Here is a 20189-nt window from a genome sequence, read left to right on the forward strand (position 1 = left end):
CTAATGTTTATATATTATTCCACCATAAAGAAAATAAATGGGTTGATTGTAGAAAATATACCAGGATTGTTCAAATATTGAGTTTATTTATTTCCACAGTTTAACCACTGCAACCAACACCACCCGGACAGCAGCATCCGTTCTTCTTGGATAATGTGTTTCGATTCATCACTGAAAGAAAAGAATGAATGATGTCGTTCCATGACCCGTAACTATCTCTGAACGTAAAATGCGTGACTGTCCAGTTCATATGGGGTTATATGGAGATGATGTCACCAGTTACTAACAGCGATTGAAAATGAAGCTATAATCAATGATCTCGCCACAAATATTTTAATCTGTGCTATTGTTGTCGTCATTGATCGTAGTCCCATTTTCATTGGCTATTGCAATCCGCGACGTCCTCTCCCCAGCTCCATAAGGGAAAAGGCGATAACAGCCGCCCTTCTTGTCTGCGATATCACCCAAGGTGTAAGCGGACGTTAAACCTAAAAGCATCTTGGTATTCTTCTCAGTAGGCTATCGTTACCTTGGTAATATCCGGGATGTAAATATCATATTCCCACAATCGATATAATCAAGCCTAGAAACCATGACAACATATGATAATTCCATGTAAATCAAAATGGCATGATTACTACCATGGGCAGTTGACGGCGGTGGGTCGAGGATAAGAAAACGATGATTCGATCATCGACATACCGCGTCTTTACTAAAGACAACTATCGTCTAGGACGGACAGAGTCCAATTTAATATCTCCACCCTTCGTTCGACAAAGCATAATGAAACCGAAATATGATACATTTTGCTATATGGTATAATAATAGCCGCTATAACATCCTTACTTTTATTGAGATGATCCATGTAACCCAGCAGTTATAAAACCCTTACATTTATACAGGGGGATCGCGTGGCTAAGTGGGTAAGACGCTAGCTCGCTATACTGGAGGTCGGGTGTTCGATCCCTGCATTGGCCGAGAAAGTTCATCAAGATTTTCCGGCGTGCTTCTCCCTTGTCAGTGATGCAGGACGGAGGGGGCTGACAAGGAAAGCTGTCTAGTCATTCGGATGGGACGAAAAACCGAGGTCCCGTGTACACATTGGCGTGCACGTAAAAGATCCCTTGGCAGTTGGAATTCGATATAAGAGTAGGCCGTAGTGGGGCTTTCCGGGCAAAATTTCCCTCATAGCACACTGTATGGCGTATGCCCGTCTTCATTAGCCCAGGTTAGGAGCAGAACAGTAGGACGTTAAACTCCATTTCATTTCATTTACATTTATACAGATAAACCACATGACCTAGCAGCTATAACACCCATACATTTATAAAGATGAACCATATAAACTAGCAGCTATAACAGCCTTACCCTTATTAAGATAAACCATATAACCTACTAACATTTATAAAAATGCACCATATAACCTAGCAGTTATCCTTACATTTATATCGACGAACCACATAACTTAGCATCAATAACATTCTTACTTTTATTAAGAACAACCATATAACCTAGCAGCTATAACATCCTTGGCTTTATTGAAGAGAGTCATATAGGAAGAACAGCCTTATTAAGATGAACCATTGCAGCTACAACTGTAGCAATAATATAGGCTTCCAATTCGTGAACAACTTTTATTAGATAGGACATCATGTAATGTTATGGAAACAGATCATATATACTATTCAAAAAAAGTAGGGGATATTTGATTTTGGGGGCATAATACTAAAATATGCAAATGACTACGAAAAAAGTCACTATAGAACCTAACAGAAGAAACATTTCCAGTTACATGTGACGCCCAAACGCACCAATAGCTACCGCATGGAATGCAGGTGATGCTTGGGATCATCATGGGGGTCCAACCCAAGATTTGCACGACTCTGACTTTGAATGTTACAGTCATTGTGGCATTGAATTCCAGGGTGGAAACATCAGTTTAATTGTTTTAGTGACCAGAAAACAAATTTTGATATGCGTCGGCTTACCCAAAATGAAAGGTTACGTGCCCTTGGCATGCTACAGATCGGCACAACACAGGCGGTTGTGGCGCGGACGATGAATGTTTCTCAGTCTGTCATAAGCAGGCTATGGTCCAGATACCGTGATACACAATCTGTACAGGACAGACCACGCTCAGGTCGACCAAGGGCGACAACTCAAACCCAGGATCGATTTATCCGTACCTTGGCCTTGAGAAATCGTGTCATCACAGCAAATCAGATCAGCGCTCGTCTTCAAACAGACACTGGTGTTAGAGTGAGTGGCCAGACGATTCGGAATCGACTGCATAGGGGTTACCTTCGCGCCCGACGTCCTCGTGTGATCCCTTGTTTGAGAGATCATCACATTCAGGCAAGACGTCGTTGGTGTAGGGATCGTCAACACTGGGATAATCGACGCTGGAGCAATGTGATGTTTTCAGATGAGTCAAGGTTCACTGTTGATTTTTTGGACAGACGTAGGAGGGTGTGGCGTCGTCGAAACGAGCGCTTCCAAGACGTTAACGCCATCAGACATGATCGATTTGGGGGTGTATCTGTTATGGTGTGGGGAGGCATCACTGTTGCTGGAAGAACGGCTTTACATGTTGTTGCAGGGCGTGTTACAGGCCAGTACTACCGGGACAACATCTTGGCAGTCCATGTTGTGCCGTTCGCACGACGTCATGGCCGCCGTTTCATCTTCCAGGATGACAACGCAAGATGTCACAGGGCCAGGATCGTTACCGGTTACCTCCAACAACAGAACATCACCACATTACCTTGGCCAGCACTGAGTCCCGACCTCTCCCCCATCGAGCATGTCTGGGACATGCTTGGACAGAGGTTACGTCAACGTCAACAACGTCCTGCCAATGTCCAAGAACTTGCTGCTGCGTTGCAACAGGAATGGGACAATCTGGACCAAAATGACCTTAGACGTCTCATTAGGAGTATGCCACGTCAGATCAATGCTTGTTTGGCAAACAGAGGAGGATTTACCCGTTACTGACTTGGTTGTGATGCTGTGGTAACTTTGCTGTTTGACCCCAGGTATCATTTTACCCTTATAATGGTCAGTCTGTGCCTTACTTAGTCTAACGATCATTTGGAATAAATCGATGAATGTGAACTTCATTTCATTTTGTCATTTGTTTCTTCGTCAGTTTCATTAGGTGACTTTAATAACACTTAAAAATCAAATATCCCCTACTTTTTTTGAATAGTATATTTATATATAAAAATGAACCATAGCCTAGTTTGGCAGACACATCTGGGACGTATCAATAATCATATCAGCTATAACACTTACTTTTATTAAAAACCAATAACCATAGCAGCTATAACCCCCTTAATTTTTTTAAGAACCATATAACCTACTAGCCACCGAACTCCTGTCGTTATTAACCCAGCAGCTATAACACTCTTACCCTTATTAAGAAGAACCTGGCCCACAGGAATAGCCATCGTTAATACTGTTCCAGTCAGCAGCAATAACAGCATAGTTACAAGTAGTAGAAGCCTCATTTCGTTTTCCCTTTTATTCTGAAATGAACCAGAAATGAACGGTTACTGAACAACTGATCAAGATTTTAATAATTTCATACAAACCATAATAAATTCCTTTACCTCCATCTTTCATGTAATTCAAAATAGTTGGGGTTGGGGATTACGTAGGAAAATGGGAAGGAGTAGGGATGTCATTATATTGAATAGTAAAATCGCTGCAACCCACCACGGTTAGCATTGCATATTGTTTATTAACTGGGTTAATGATGGTGGGTATACGTTATGCTAGGAGGTAAATTTTGTTGGGACATTGGCGTTTCCAACTACTGTTGAGTACACGAAACATTGGGGTTTTTTTTCGTCCCTTCCGAATGACTAATTGATTTTCGTTGCCAGTCCTGCACCACCAACAACCGGAAATCACGTTGTTAATTTCATGGTAGTATGCAAATCAGAGGTTAAACAATAACGGCTTATGAATGCGAAATGAAATGGGGTTTAACGTCCTACTTTTCTGCGCTAACCCTGACAGGGTTCTTTTACGTAAATAGTAAGCAAATCTTGCATCTTGGACGATACATAACACTACATAACATGCCTTATCATCTGTGCAAGTCATGTGTACGATTAAACGGGGATGGGGTGACCGAATGGTTAACGCGTGCGCGTGAAGTCATAAGGTTTGTCATTGAGTCGAGTGGCGTGGTTTCAATTCCTCGCTTGTACGTAACAAGGAGTAGGATCGCGTATTCAGCCTCGTGGTTTGTCTCTGAATCCTCCGGTTTGCCCCCACAGCTAACGACCCCTACGGGCAAGTGAATTATTGAAAAAAAATTTGGTTTGTGTCGTGTGGACGTTAAACCCCATTTTCACACACAATCAGACATTGTATCCGATCACCTATACAAGAGAATGGGGGGGGGGAATTAAATGTATAGCCTGTCTCTTGAACGAGTCTTGTCACTCTCTATATGGATAACATTTTATAATTAATAGAGAGAGGGAGAGAGAGAGAGAATGGGGTTTAACGTCCACTCGACACAAACTAGGTCATTTTGTGACTTTTATTTCATTAATTCGCTTGCGGTTGGTGGTGGTGGTGGTGGGGGGTCTTTAGCAGTGGGAGGAAACCGTCTAATACTATAGGGGTTATTTTAGTTCTATGAAAGGTGCTCTGGTTGAAGTGGTTAAATAAATTGGTGACAACAAGGAATTGGCTAGGTAGGTATTTTGAAAGATTCAACTTTCTTAGACTAACTCACAGACAGTTCCTGTCGCCAACATTTGCGGAAAGTACACAGATTAGTCCAATTAAATAGAATAATATTGACGTAAAACGGTGCCCATACTAAACACTTACCCAAAAATAGTAATTGCCTCGCCGTAATAGCTGACACATCTATACTTTCTATATAAGAAAGGGCCAGGTTAAATTTCCCTTCAGACACCATTTGGAGTTCTCGGGGAAGACATCATCCCGACTTCATAGAGCGGTGCTAGTGGAACGGCTTGAAGCCCGACGGATATCACCAAGTAGACTTAGAAGGAGGAGCGTACCGCTACGAAACACAAGCTAGTGGATAGGGAACTTATATTTAGCTTATATTAAATGTCATAGCTGTGTGTGTAGTTTCCTGTATATAACCGTTGTATTATGGATGTTATAAAGATTTAAAAACATAGACCAGCGTAAAGTCCTACCCAGAAAAAGCATAGTGTCACAACCGGAGGACCCGGACAAAACCCACGAGGTTAGACAGGCGACCCTACTCCTTGTCACGTACAACCAGGGAATCGAAACTACGCCAGCTGACTCAATGGCAGACCTTATGATACAACACGCACGCACTAATCATTAGGCCATCCAACCCCGCCTATAATTTTTTGCGGGAGGGGAATTTAAATAAGGCCAAATCCCATAATTGAATGTTTTGTCCGTCGTATTATATTAATATTATTGAATAGTTCACATCTGTTGCTCGTCTGTCGTATATTTCACATTTATTCATATTGTATTGAATATCTATAATTATATCTTGGTTAACCCTCTTTATACGTCAACCAATATCACTATACCTTTACTTTGTACTCCTATATCAAGGATAACTGGTTTTATTAAAATTAGAATCGGCAAGTACGTTGACGTTTTTTATTCTTATATCAGGAGTATCAGTAGTAATATTGAAATTAACGTTAATTGTATGCTATAAGAAAAATCTTTGAAGGACATTTAGTGAAAGCAATATATTATGGATAGCTTTATGGATAGCATTCACTAGGTTTATGAACTGCAACTGTTCATTGGGTATACTATCACCGTTATGAAGATTTTGTTCCGTCATTGTACAGTTTTCATATTGCACAGGTCAAAGGATATTGCACAGGTCAAAGGATATTAAACAATATTCTAGTTGAAAATTTGAGACACTGGATACAACGCTAGATATTGTCTATGCCAACCGCGGGGGACACAGAGGCACTGGCTCATTTTAGCCAGAAGATCTATTTACCAAGGCCACCTGCAGATTTACTCAAGTTAACGAGATGTAAACAGGGTTAGGCCACGTGATTGTTGCCGTGGATTGTGGTTAGGGTACGGCGTAGGGTTATGGTTAGCGCTAGCCCTGTTTACACCTCGTGACCTTGAGGAAATCTGCAGATGGCCTTGGTAAATAGATCTAGCTGGGTTCAATACCGCTGTTGGCCGATACGGTACCTCTGGATTTTACCGCGTGGCTGTCCCTTGTCGGTTGTGTAGACCGTGCGGCTTTTAAGGAAAAGTGTCTAAGAATCTGAATTAGAAAAACAACAAATATCACAACAACTTGTAAAACTTGCTACAAGTAAAAAGTAGTACTCCGAATGTAATGATCTATGGCGAGCTGTGTATTTATCCCCTGCAGGTACTTATAAAGTGTAGAATGGTTAGTTTCTGGCATAAAATTGAAACTGTATCAAAGTCAAAGTTTGCATATTTAAAGATACATTATGGGAGATTCGATAACGAGTTGGCAGTTCTCACTATAATAGTTAAAAACTAGATAATGAAAAGGCAATATGCTGAAAATTTCATTCAAATTGATCCACTATGAACCGAGAACTAAGCGATTGAAATTTCCATCTTGCCTCGATCACCATTACTAAAGTCAGTACGATAAACAGCAGAGTCTCGATTATCCATTTAATCGTTAAATCGTGAAGGAAAGTTATTCAGTAAATCGGCTCATAATCCACTAAAGTTCGCAGGCTAGCGATGCCATCGAGAGTTGATTATGGCCTGGATAGGTTAATTAATGTCTAATTAATAATTTAGATAACATTTCAGGCCTAAAGAAAGACCTGCAATAGACATATTTGGCTCTTACATAATGTATGTTTCATGTATGATATATTTTATAAATCAGATGATTCTAACACGTGGTTAACTTGTATAAAAGAGACTTTAAATTCTACTGGTTTGTCTAATATTTGGAAATTCCAGCTAGTAATATTGACGGTAAATGGTTAAAACAATGTTTATTATTAAGGTTAAGAGACCATTATCTGCAGGATTGGCATAGTTCTATTAATACCTCGAATAAATGTGCTAATTACTGTCTGTGTAAATCTACTCACAAGCATGAAGCATATCTAACTGCTTTACCTGTAAAATATAGTCGCTATTTTGCTAGATTTAGATGTCGAAGTCATAGACTACCGATCGAGTCTGGAGTGTTTTTACAAATCCCCAGAGAAAATCGAATCTGTGACCTTTGTTCAGATAACGAAATAGGCGATGAAATTCATGCAGTTTTTAAGTGTCCATTTTTCCAGAGTGACCGAATAAAATATTTAAAACCTTATTGCCCATTTTCCCTAATTGTCGTACGATATATAAGCAGGAGTTTACTGACAGCAAGTCAGACTTGGAATAGAGCTCCTCCCGATTTATGTCTTTTTCTAGTTCTTAATAAAGGTCTTATCAATTATGCTGATCTCCTGTTATCTGTAGTGTTACACTAATGTAGATAACTTATATAAATATATATATATATATATCCAGAAATATTATAAAAACCGTAAAGCTGTACTACTTTGTTTCACGGTAAACGATGAAAAGATGAAAGGTATGCCGACATAAACTGATTTCAACACTGATTTAATAACATTTTAAAGTACTTTTTCGTCCGTTTTGGGACTATTCATAAATAATGTCACTGTATAACGATCAATATATATATGTAGCGTATTGTCCAAAATCTGTCGGGGATTGGATAGCCGAATGGTTAGCACGTGCTTGCTGTATCATAAAGCCTGTCATTGAGTCAACTGGCGTGGTTTCGAATCCCCGGTTGTACGTGACAAGGAGTAGGGTCGCCTGTCCAACCACGTGGATTTTCTTCGGGTCCTCCGGTTTCCTCCCACTGCTAAAGACCCCTACGCGCAAGCGAATTATTGAAATAAAATTAAACCATATGTTAGTACCGAAGTGACCTAGTTTGTGTTTAGTGGACATTAAACCCCAACCCCATCTCCAACCACGTGGATTTTCTTCGGGTCCCCCGGTTTCCTCCCACTGCTAAAGACCCCTACGCGCAAGCGAATTATTGAAATAAAATTAAACCATATGTTAGTACCGAAGTGACCTAGTTTGTGTTTAGTGGACATTAAACCCCATCTCTCTCTCTCTCTCTCCAAAATCTGTCATTGATTGTATGAACTATTTATGTAAATTGCATTCATATGTTTCATTGTGAGATCTGATTAAAGATTATTATTATGTTAGTCGTACAAAGTGTAGGGGGAACGCAGCTATCCAAGTCCGTCTTCGATCATTATCTGGGTTGTTCAAGAAACGTAGAACTTTAAATACCATTTCTTTTCTTTCAGATTGCGGCATTGACTGTCACATAAGGTGAATAGTATAACAGTAATAATGATTATGAGGTATTATTTGATACCACTATTAATACTGGAATGTTGTCTACTTGTATTAAGTGTACCTATTAAAACAGCTGTGACACCTCATAAGAAACCAGATGTTCGACCTTACAGAGAAACTGGTAAGATATTTAATGATAACAGGACAGAATATTTATCATACTAAACTTACGCTGTCTGTCCACAATTAGTTCCGCTTGAGAACAGACACTAAGCTAGTTGACCGACATTTTAAGTCCTAAATAGACGATTTTAGTCGAAAGCACTAAGTATAATTTCGATAATTTTGATTCCGCTTTTCGCTTTCATTTAATAAAATTGAAAAGGTGAACAGATGTGAACTGGAGTAGAACCGCATTACAAAACAGTTGGATATGGCGTTCATTTAGGACAGGGACCTATTTTTTTTTTAAATAGTTTATTTACAAAAGTCATAAGTACAATCATTTATGCATAAAAATATTTACAATGCAATATACAATTTATAATTAAATGCAGTAGACCTATATACAGTTGGTTCATTCCCATATCGCCGACTCACCGAGTTTTAGGGGAAAAATTTTGGTCGACGTTATGGGAATGAGTGGCTAAGAACAATAGACCCAAGCTGAAGGATAAACCTCATTAAGCAGATTATTTTGGGAGCATTAATTTTTTTTTAATTTATAACAATCTTTAACACCTAACATAACACAATTTTAAATTTTTGCACGCATAAAGTGTCCAACATAGTTCGAAAATTCTAATAAATTTAGTCTTCCTTGTTCATATCTATGCTTGAAATCTTCAATCTTCCTGTTGATATCGGTGTATTTTTTCATTTGGAGTGGTTGTCGCTGGCCACTTGCATACTGCAGTGACTGAATTTCAATCGTCTTTTGCTCTTCTTGCAAAAATGTAATCACTTCAAAATATTAGGATGAGCTTTTCCAATTAATATTTTTAGCCGTCCGTGCTAATATGAAATGTCTTAGAATGATTTACGTATTTATACTTATTGAGAAATAATCACAATGAACTGAATTTCGATCACCTGTCAGGTTCATGTTGAACTGCAGTATATTATTTTGTTAATCAATGAGTGAGTTGAATTGACAAAATTCAAGTTCATGTAATTTAAGTGAACTATATTCATTTTATTAATTAGTGAGTGAGTCGACTTCTGATAAAAATCAATTTCAGTGAACTATATTAATAATGACTGGTCCCTGCTTCATTAACGCTTTTAATCCGTTTTAATCCCATCAAAGGATGCCGAGGTCGACTTTCCAAAACTCGGTGAGTCGGCGATATGGGAAGACCCCATACAGGTTCAATATAATAATTGTATTGTACGCTAAACTTATTTATTATTTTCAATTGTTATTTACATAAGTCAATATAAAATAATATGTACAATCGGTAATGTACTACAATATAATATTTACATTCCTACATTTACATTCCTATTTTTGGGTATAGACATTTTAAGTTGTCAATGGCTTAGCGCCTGGATGAAAGAGAGTGACATATTCTCGACGTAGGAAATGAAATGAAATGTGGTTTAACGTCCTACTGTTCTGCTCCTATACTGGACTAATGAAGACGGGCATACGCCATACAGTGTGCTATGAGGGAGATTTTGCCCGGGCAGCGACACTATCGCCTACTCTTATATCGAATTCCAACTTCCAAGGGATCTTTTACGTGCATTCCAATGTATACACGGGACCTCGGTTTTTCGTCTCATCCGAAGGACTAGACAGCTGTTCTTGTTAGGCCCTCCGTCCTGCATCACTGACAAGGGGGAACCACGCCGGAAAATCTGGATGAACTTTCTCGACGTAGGGTACATGCAGATAGTTCTCTATGTGCAGAATAAATATTTATGCGAAGCAAACACTGGGGTTGTATTATATAAGCACGGCGTTTCGTCAAGTATTCTATTATCGTTATCATTATTATTCAAGAGCTAAATCCGTCTAATAAAGAGCTGTCGTTTGGTCTCAAATGTTATATACATCATTAATTAGATATTTATTTACATGTCAAACCCATAATCAACTCTCTAGAAACTTCGGATGGTTTTGATTTTTAACATATTTAAATACATTGGCAGTTAATGATTTAATTAAATAATGGATAGTCGAGACTTTGTCCATTATCGTAACAATTAAGACTTCACTGTTCTTCAAACGACGATAACTCCGCTTAGAATGATGTAATTTAACTTCTTCAACATTCATTATCTATTTGTAACTGTCCGCTATTTATCTAAATCTTACATACTGCACCTGTCATGGGTTTCTCAATCGGGGGGTTGGATGGCCGAAGAGAGAGAGAGAGAGAGAGAGAGAGAGAGAGATTGGGTTTAACGTCCATTCGACACAAACTAGGTCATTTCGGAACTAACATATGGTTTAATTTTATTTCAATAATTCGCTTGCGCGTAGGGGTCTTTAGCAGTGGGGGGAAACTGGAGGACCCGGAGAAAATCTACGAGGTTGGACAGGCGACCCTACTCCTTGTCACGTACACCCGGGGATTCGAAACCACCACGCCAGTTGACTCAATGACAGGCTTTATGATACAGCACGCACGTGCTAACCATTCGGCCATCCAACCCCCCTGGATAGCCGAATGGCTTGCGCATGCGCGTTGTATCTTAAAGTCTGTGATTGGGACAACTGGCGTCCAGCCTCGTGGGTTTTCCCCAGGTACTCCGGTTTCCTTCCACTGCTAAAGCCCCCTACGCGCAAGAGAATTATTAAAATAGAATTGAAACATATGTTAGTCCCGAAATGACCTGGTTTGTGTCGAGTGGACTGTAAACCCCAATATAAAAAAACAAGAAATAGGCCGATTATTATGTCACCACAACTGGATAATCAAATAACGTACTATTTATGAATAACAATTACTATGGTTTATTACACTGCGACGTTTCAATAAGATTTCACAAATCCTTATCAAGTATTTATCTATTTGTGTATATATGCTTGATAACGACATGTTACAAACAATACTGGAGTCCTGAGCATAATAAATCCCTTTCAGCTGTCGTGTTAGAGATAATCTTTAGTAAGTACATAGTATCTACGATTAATTAGTGTTGAAATAGCAGCTTAACAGAAGAAAACGCTATCACATCAATTAGTGCCTCTCCACCTGCAGTAATTACAATTAACTGATTTAGAGATGAAGACGCCAGAAAAAATGGATGGGACAATATGTAAATTACTGAATTAAATCAACCTGTCCATAATATCACGTACAATGTATTGAACGTTAAATTTGCAATAAAAAACAACATGGGGGATCTACCAACTCTTTTAGTTGCTAAATGAAATAAAATGAAATTGGGTTTAACGTCTTACTGTTCTGCGCCGACTAGGCTAAAGAAGACGGGCATACGCCATGCAGTGAGCTATGAGGAAAATTTTGCCTGGATAGAGGCGCTGTAAGGCCTACTCTTATATCGAATTCCAACTGCTATGGGGATATAAGGGAAATTTTGCCCAGATAGCGGCGCTATGGTCTAGCCTTATATGCCAAGCTCTTGGCCATTGCTCAGATTTTTCACCGAAACACAACCACGGGGTTCTTCATTCTAATCCTTGGTACCTTGTTTCAAAAATATATTCAACAATATGATTTCAGGGAGCTCTTAAGTATCGTTTTTTATCTAACGAGCTGCGAATACGAAGATTTCTCATTTTTAAGTAACAGAAGAAAGATATTTACAGAGGTGACTAAATATGAAGAACTTGGGGGGGGGGGGCGACAAGGGGTTTGGCATAGGGATGGTATGGGAGTTGGGTGATCTAGCATGTGTTCTTTAGATCATAAGACATGCCATAGAGTCAAGTGACGTGGTTTCGATTCCAAACTTGTACGGCACAAGGAGTGGGGGCACCCGCCCATCCTCTCGAACTTCTCTGACACTCACCACTGCTAAAATGTTCTACACGCATGCAAATTATTGACATTAAGTTGTACTCTCTCTTGATGTAATTAACGTATTTATGTATGAAAGAGGAATAAATTGAGATAATTAGTGTTGTACAATTATAATAATTACAGTTAATCTGTAATGGCCAATCATCTCTTTTCTAACAAATACACATGGTACTGATAAGGATCCGAAGGTAAGTTACCCCACCATTGTAGATTCATCCCATAACAGGCTTAGCATGGGTTTTACCAATACAGTTATATATTCCTCCAACAGAGAATAGAAGTGCCAGAACCATTCACTCATCAACGTATTCAGTGACACATCCAGGAAATCTTCTCTGCCGCCACCAACCGGAATACATGTACATTCTACTGCAACTCACGGGAATACATTCTCCACACTGCTGTTACTGTCACTCGATCAGAATACATTCTCTAGACTGCTGTCACTGACGGGAATACATTTTCTAGATTACTGTCACTCGATCGGAATACATTCTCTTGACTGCTGTCACTCACCGGAATACATTTTCTAGATTACTGTCACTCAATCGGAATGCATTCTCTGGACTGCTGTTACTGATCGGAATACATTTTCTAGATTACTGTCACTCGATCGGAATACATTCTCTAAACCGCTGTTACTGATCGGAATACAATCTCTAGACTGTTGTCATTCACCGGAACTAACAGAAACATGTCGGACTTAAACATTTCTACAACTATGGCGGACAACGTCACGTGTATCGTCAGTAATATGACGGCATCACAATCTTCAGTATTACTTTACGTCACTGTAGGAAGTCTTCAATCTGCATTGATAATAATCAGCAATTGTCTCATCATAGTCAGTGTTGTCAAGTTCCCTCGGCTTCGAATAACCAGTAATCTGTTAATAGCTAATCTAGCAGTGTCTGATCTTCTTGTTGGCGTAATTTTAATTCCGCTCAATTTGGCTTGTATAATGTACCCCTCTCTAAACAATAACAAATATTCCTGTATAATAAAAGTGTTTAATTGGGTGCTTATTTTTGGAAGTGCAATGTTCGGATTGTTATTAATATCATTTGATCGAGTCTTCGCATTAGCGACTCCGTGGAAATATCATGTCACCAGTACAAAATTAATTTCTTTATCAGCTTGTCTGTTTACTTGGATTTTTTGGATATCGACGTGCGCTTTGTCATTTTTTGTTTTTAACCATTGGAATTGTTGGAGACTGTGCACCGTACCCAATGTTGTCCGGAAGAGTGCCTTTCAATTCATTGCTGTCATTTTGGGAATCGGTTTTCTACTTAGTTGTTTGTCATTTCTATTAATCTTATTCAAATTATTTAAATTCGACAGTCGGAACACTTCGAGACGAAACACGGATATCAAAAAAAGAACGAGTATAATGGCGCTGGTGTTCGGCCTGTTTGTACTATTTTTAATTCCCTTGTTAATTAGCGCTTTTTATGCCAGCAGTGTTGACGTCATTGAGAACCGGATGATGATAGAGTGGCTTGTGTTACTTTGTAGCACGAATTCCGTTGTTAATGGATTCATCTATGGCTGGAAAAGACCGGAATTTCGTAACGCGTACTTGGCCATTCTTCTCTGTAAAAACCGCAACCGTATTCAGCCATCCTCATCCCACACGAAAGGGTCTTCTAATTTGGGGATTCGGGACAAACCGGTTTCTATAGTCGGCGTTGTACAGAAAGCAACGATCGTGCCAGACGTAACCAGTGGCTAGTGCGAATGGTTACCACGTGGTTTGCCGTCATCTTAATCAAATTATAAAGAATATCTTGCAACTTTAGTCGATTATGACAAAATTTAGGACTAAATGACAAACTACATAAAGAAAATGCTCAAACGCCATGAATCCACTAGGGGACTAAGTTCTTCTTCAATACAGTCAGCTTGAACTCGACAAAAGGTCTTTTGTGTTTGCAGCACCATATTTCTGGAATCAATTACTAATTAAAATTAAACAATCCAAATCTATCTAAGCATTAAAAACCCACCTTTGTGACAAAGTGCTCTAATATTAAGTACTCGTATCATATTAGGATTGTATTGTATACATGTAAAGTATTTATTTAAATTCATAGAAGAGAGGGACAGGCTCATTCGAGCTCAGCCGCTATTGAGGCAGAAGGCGAAATGGTTGAAATAATTAATGTACCGTGTTGATGTTATTGTTTATGTTCCTGATATACGTAGTTTAGTTTCTGTTTAATATTATATTCCTGTTGTATTTATGTAGCTGTTTTATATACCTGATGTAAATAAATGATATATTTACTAAACTGATCTCTGTTATCACTAAAATAGTGTTACATCTTTTTTAAAATAGTATTATGTGACCAACGAGAAAATAAAAGTAAACACAACAGTTCTATGGATAACAATTACATAGAACTGATGTGTTTATTTTTAATGTGTTCAATTACTAAATGCCACTAAAACAGTATAAACGAGAAAATATTTGAAAACGCATTAGAAGAGAAATAGAAATGGGGTTTAACGTCCACTCGACACAAACTAGGTCATTTCGGGACTAACATATGGTTTAATTTTATTTCAATAATTCGCTTGCGCGTAGGGGTCTTTAGCAGTGGGAGGAAACCGGAGGACCTGGAGAAAACTCACGAGGTTTGACAGGCGACCCTACTCCGAAAACGCACTAGGAACTAAATGTTTTATATACCCGTTGTAAATAAATAATATATTTACTAAATTGATCTCAGTTATCACCAAAATAGTGTTACATCTTTTTCAAAATAGTATTATATGACCAACGAGGAAATGCTTGAAAGCGTATTAGAAAATAAATGTTTAATAATCATGCGCTATATAACCATGCGCTATATTATTATTATTCAATAAGTTCTGTGACAAACATTGATTAATGAAGCCCCACCAATTTGATTTTTTTTCTTCTACGCGAACATCAATTAAAAATTCTGACTACAATGAATTAAAGGGGCATTAGGTAAGATTAGATAAAAAGCTGAAATTTCTCGCTATAATAGTTAAAAGATAGATAATGAAAAGAGAATATGCTGAAAATTTCAATCAAATTTCTTTACTATGAACCTAGATATTAGCGATTCAATTTTAGGCTAGCCCCGACCGTCATTACTACCATTGTACAGTTATTTCATCCACGCCACAGATCAAAAAAACATCGCAGGCATCCGATGGCATCGAGAGTTGATTATGGTCTTGATAAGTTAGTTAATGTCTAATTTAAGATACATTATGTAAGATTTGGATAAAGAGCTAGCCACATTCTTGCTATAATAGTTCGAAAACAGATAATGTAAAATGAATAATTTGAAAATTTCATTCAAATTACTCTATTGCGAGCGAAGATATATAGCCTTTGTTGACGGTTTGACAAGACGTGTGCAATAATTTCAACCACCGTACTGGTTGTTCGACGCTAAGTCTCGCTCCTCCATTTTTAGCTTAAATCAAAATATGGCTGAACTGTTCTAATGTATTTAATATCGGAGAAATCCGATGCCATCGCGAGTTGATTATAGCCTGGATAAGTTAATTAATGTCTAATTAATAATTTAAAAAAACATTTCCTGCCTAAAGAAAGACCTGCAATAGGCAGATTTAGCTCTTGCATAATGTATGTTTAATTACTTATTTTGTTTTTTTTTCCTTTTACAGATCCTGTAATCTTAACGGAAGTAATCCTAACACCTACAACCAAAGCGAGGCCACCAACGACTACGGTAACAACAACAGTAGCGCCCTCTAAAAATATAACACAGGACAACAACAAATACACAAACCGCCACATGTCAAACAATCGACAACTTCCAGCGTGACTAAGTCGTAATTCCATCATTCTTCACACATCTATAGCCGGTTGTGATTCACGGGGACATCATGAGGGAGGTGTTATTGAGCTGAGGTGTTATTGTAGTGTGTTATAGATCAAGTCATACGATTAATGTTTTGTTTTGAAAGATTAAGCATAAGTCGGATTGTTGGCTAATTTTAGCTTAAATTTCGGTTCATTGTGTGGACATAAAATCCGGTTATATCTAATCAAGGGCTTTATCTATGGATATAATATTTCTACGAAGATCGGGGCCCCACAAAATAGTTTAACACATAAAATTCGGTATAAAAAAGTGCTAGAGTGTATGTATTTTTGTGTATTAATTAACGGTGTTTTAATAGTTTTTGTTCAATTGGTACTTAGTGCATATATATCCACGTTACTAAAAACAAACATACATAATATGTAATAATAAAGGAGTTATAAGAGGTGGTTGGTGTGGGGGTGGGGGCTGACCAAAGAGAGAGCGAGAGAGAGAGAAATGGGGTTTAACGTCCACTCGACACAAACTAGGTCATTTCGGAACTAAAGTATGGTTTAATTTTATTTCAATAATTTGCTTGCGCGTAGGGGTCTTTAGCAGTGGGAGGAAACCGGAGGACCCGGAGAAAACCCACGAGGTTGGACAGGCGACCCTACTCCTTGTCACGTACAACCGACGAGGTTGGGCAGGTAAGTACGACCGGGGAATCGAAACCACGCCAGTTGACTCAATGACAGACCAAACTGCAAACACGACGAATTGGTCAATTTAATTCAACATTGATGTTGTTATCCTACCGTTAAAAGATATCCAATATTTAAGACAAAATGAAAATTTTAAAATTAGCACACGAATCGCGTACCAGAATGCTTTCGAGTGCCATTTGTAATGCAGCAACTCGGAGAACGAGGCTACACATGTACCACAGATTAGATTTATTTCATAATGCCAGCTTCAAGTTTGGTCGAAGGTCACGAGATGTTAACAGGGCTAGCGCTAATCCAAACCCTAACCTAACCCCGGACCCAACCCTAACGCTTACCCTAACCCTAGCCTACAATCTTGCCAACAAGAACCTGTCCTAACCTTATTTACATGTCAGCAAATTTGACGAAGTCTTGAGTTGGTTTTTAAGAAATGGATCTAGCTATATCCTCCAGGAGAATACTACCGGTTTAGACCGGAATAACAAGACAATGATTTCCATTCAGTTTGAACTCTTTTCGTATGTCGTCGAACATAACTGACTAGAAATTAGAGTAAAAACATAAACGATTAAATGTTAATCAATTTATATACATTCATATTACATTATTATATGCATTGCTACCCATTTGTGTCAATTTCTAGTAGCCAAAGAATATTTATTACAGAGAGAGAGAGAAATGGGGTTTAACGTCCCTTCGACACAGACTAGGTCATTTCGGGACTAACATATGGTTTAATTTTATTTCAATAATTCGCTTGCGCGTAGGCCTGGGGTCCTTAGCAGTGGGAGGAAACCGGAGGACCTCAAGAAAACCCACGAGGTTGGACAGACAAACCTACTCCTTGTCACGTACAACCGGGGATTCGAAACCACGCCAGTAACTCACTGACAGGCCTCATGATACAGCGCGCACGTGCTAACCATTCGGCCATCCAACCTCCCTATGTATTACAGCTTAACCAGCTGTGCGTTGGGGTTGTGAGGGCTTTGTCTTGACAGCGATGTTTCCAACTATTATTTTCGAATTCCAAGTACCATGGTACGTGTATTACCAATTTATACATTCGGCGGCAGTATTTTTAGCATCCGAACGATAAACACCCATCCACCAATCCGCTGGAACCTAGCCCGACATATGAAAATCTGTTTCTTGCTACCGAACTTCAATTTGAATTCGTTGGTTGTCTAAATGCTATTGTTAAGACAAGGTAGGAACACTGTGCACAAAGTAGAACAACTAGAGTATCTTTTTATCCATTCCTCAGAATGTAATCCAACCTTAATCTTACTCTGGTACAAACAACCAGAAGGTGGTTGTTTGTACTAGAGTAAGGTTAAGGTTGAACCAGAAGGAGGTACTTTGTACCAGAGTAAGGTTAAGGTTGGATTAGGGTAATCCTAATTATTATTCGTAAACCCTGTGGTGACGAGGTAATCTTAATTCGTAAACATCGTGATTACGAGGTAATCTTTATTCGTAAACACTGTGGTTACGAGGGAATCTTTATTCGTTAATACTCTGGTTACGAGGTAATCTTTATTCGCTAATACTGTGGTTACGAGTTAATCTATATTCGTAAACACTGTGGTTACGAGGTCATCTTTATTCGTAAATACTGTGGTTACGAGGGAATCTTTATTCGTTAATACTGTGGTTACGAGGTAATCTTTATTCGCTATATATATATATTGTGGTTACGAGGTAATCTTTTTTCGTAAACACTGTGGTTACGAGGTAATCTTTATTCGTAAACACTGTGGTTACGAGGTAATCTTTATTCACAAACACTGTGGTTACGAGGGAATCTTTATTCGTTAATACTGTGGTTACGAGGGAATCTTTATTCGCAAATACTTTTGACGAGGTAAGACTGTTAAAGATGTGTCCGTCTATATTCTTTGAATGGCATTTAATAATTTGAACATAATCAAATAAAACACTATTTATGGATAACAATTACTATGGGTTATATTAGTGTTACGTTTCAACAAGAGTTCACAAGTTTGACAAGGACAGCTATCTAGTCGTCTGGATGGGACGAAAAACCGAGGTTCCTTATACACATTGGCGTGTACCTAAAAGACCCCCTGGCAGTTGGAATTCGACAATGCCTCTATCCGGGCAAAATTTTCCTCATAGCACACTGCATGGCGTATGCCCGTCTTCATTTGTCCAGTCGGAGCAGAGAACAGTAGGACGTTAAACCCCCATTTCATTTTATATACCAAAAGTACAAATATAGGTGATATTTTGTTGCCCTATCAATTTTATAATACTGTACCCTAAAAGTACAAATTTCATGGCCGACAAAGGCGTGATAATTGATGTACCGAGCTAGACTGACTTTGCTGTCCTATAAAGCAGTAATGTGTCTTCGAAAGCCGGGATATCGTCATCATTAGTTTAGATTAATCCTATATTATACATATTGTATCTGAACGGTAATCGTCGTAAATCCAGTATTTACGTGGCAATTTTCATTCGTAAACACTGGCTTTACAATAACATGTCCGTAATGAGACGAGCCTACTACGTATAGCTTTGATTAAGTTATAGTAGCACATTCGGACAAATGTGCCTAAAGGTCAAAGATCTGGAATATGTGCAATATATAACTATGAAAATACTTACATTTGAAGATAATGGTAATTCTGTCAACTTTGTCTAAAAGAGATCCAAATTCCGATCCTTCCAAAAGCAAAGTTAAAATCAATATTTAATGAAATTCTAAGAATTATAGGTTGTTTACCCTATCTTATGCTCATTACCAGAAAAACAACGTGTTTACACATACATTAAACTGCGATTCCTTTTCATTTTTATAATTCCTTTGATTATAATAACTTATATTATCATTGTAATGGACGTCAACATATCAATAGTTATAAATTACCCAATTATTAAACGATCTGTCTTCCGATACACGTGTCCAAACCTTCCCCCCAAAATCTTTTATTTTTTTATTCATGATCTGTAAAGTTGACTAAACTATGATACAGTTGTTTAATCAATGGGTTTTCAATCGCCATTGTGGTGGGGATTATTAACAATACATTACTAGCCTAATTATTCCATTATTAGAGTTGGTTTGTTTGTTATTTTGGTTGTTTTTCTCACGTTCGCCCATTATATCGTGAATTATTTATGACAAAATAAACCCGATCCAATGGTAGTACGAACTTGGTGGCTATCTTTTATCTACGTGAACAATACAACTACCAAATCTTTCCTGCTAGAAAGCCAAGTTGGCATTGTTTACCAGGAAACTTTGATGTGTTATCTACATTATTAACCCC

The 20189-nt window shown here is 38.3% G+C and overlaps 2 long non-coding RNA genes across 2 annotated transcripts; one reads left to right on the top strand and one right to left on the bottom strand.

Moving 5' to 3' along the window:
• Positions 1–31: 31 nt before the first annotated feature.
• LOC126829401 (uncharacterized) lies at positions 32–19735 on the bottom strand. Its single transcript, XR_007683384.2, has 3 exons — positions 19525–19735; positions 3413–3527; positions 32–171 (listed from the first exon to the last, which is right to left on the bottom strand). It is a non-coding gene; the product is annotated as an uncharacterized LOC126829401 (long non-coding RNA).
• LOC126829384 (uncharacterized) lies at positions 5538–16631 on the top strand. Its single transcript, XR_007683378.2, has 3 exons — positions 5538–5625; positions 8361–8533; positions 16023–16631. It is a non-coding gene; the product is annotated as an uncharacterized LOC126829384 (long non-coding RNA).
• Positions 19736–20189: the final 454 nt, after the last annotated feature.

Source organism: Patella vulgata, chromosome 1, assembly GCF_932274485.2.
Source record: "Patella vulgata chromosome 1, xgPatVulg1.2, whole genome shotgun sequence".
Taxonomy (NCBI): domain Eukaryota; kingdom Metazoa; phylum Mollusca; class Gastropoda; family Patellidae; genus Patella; species Patella vulgata.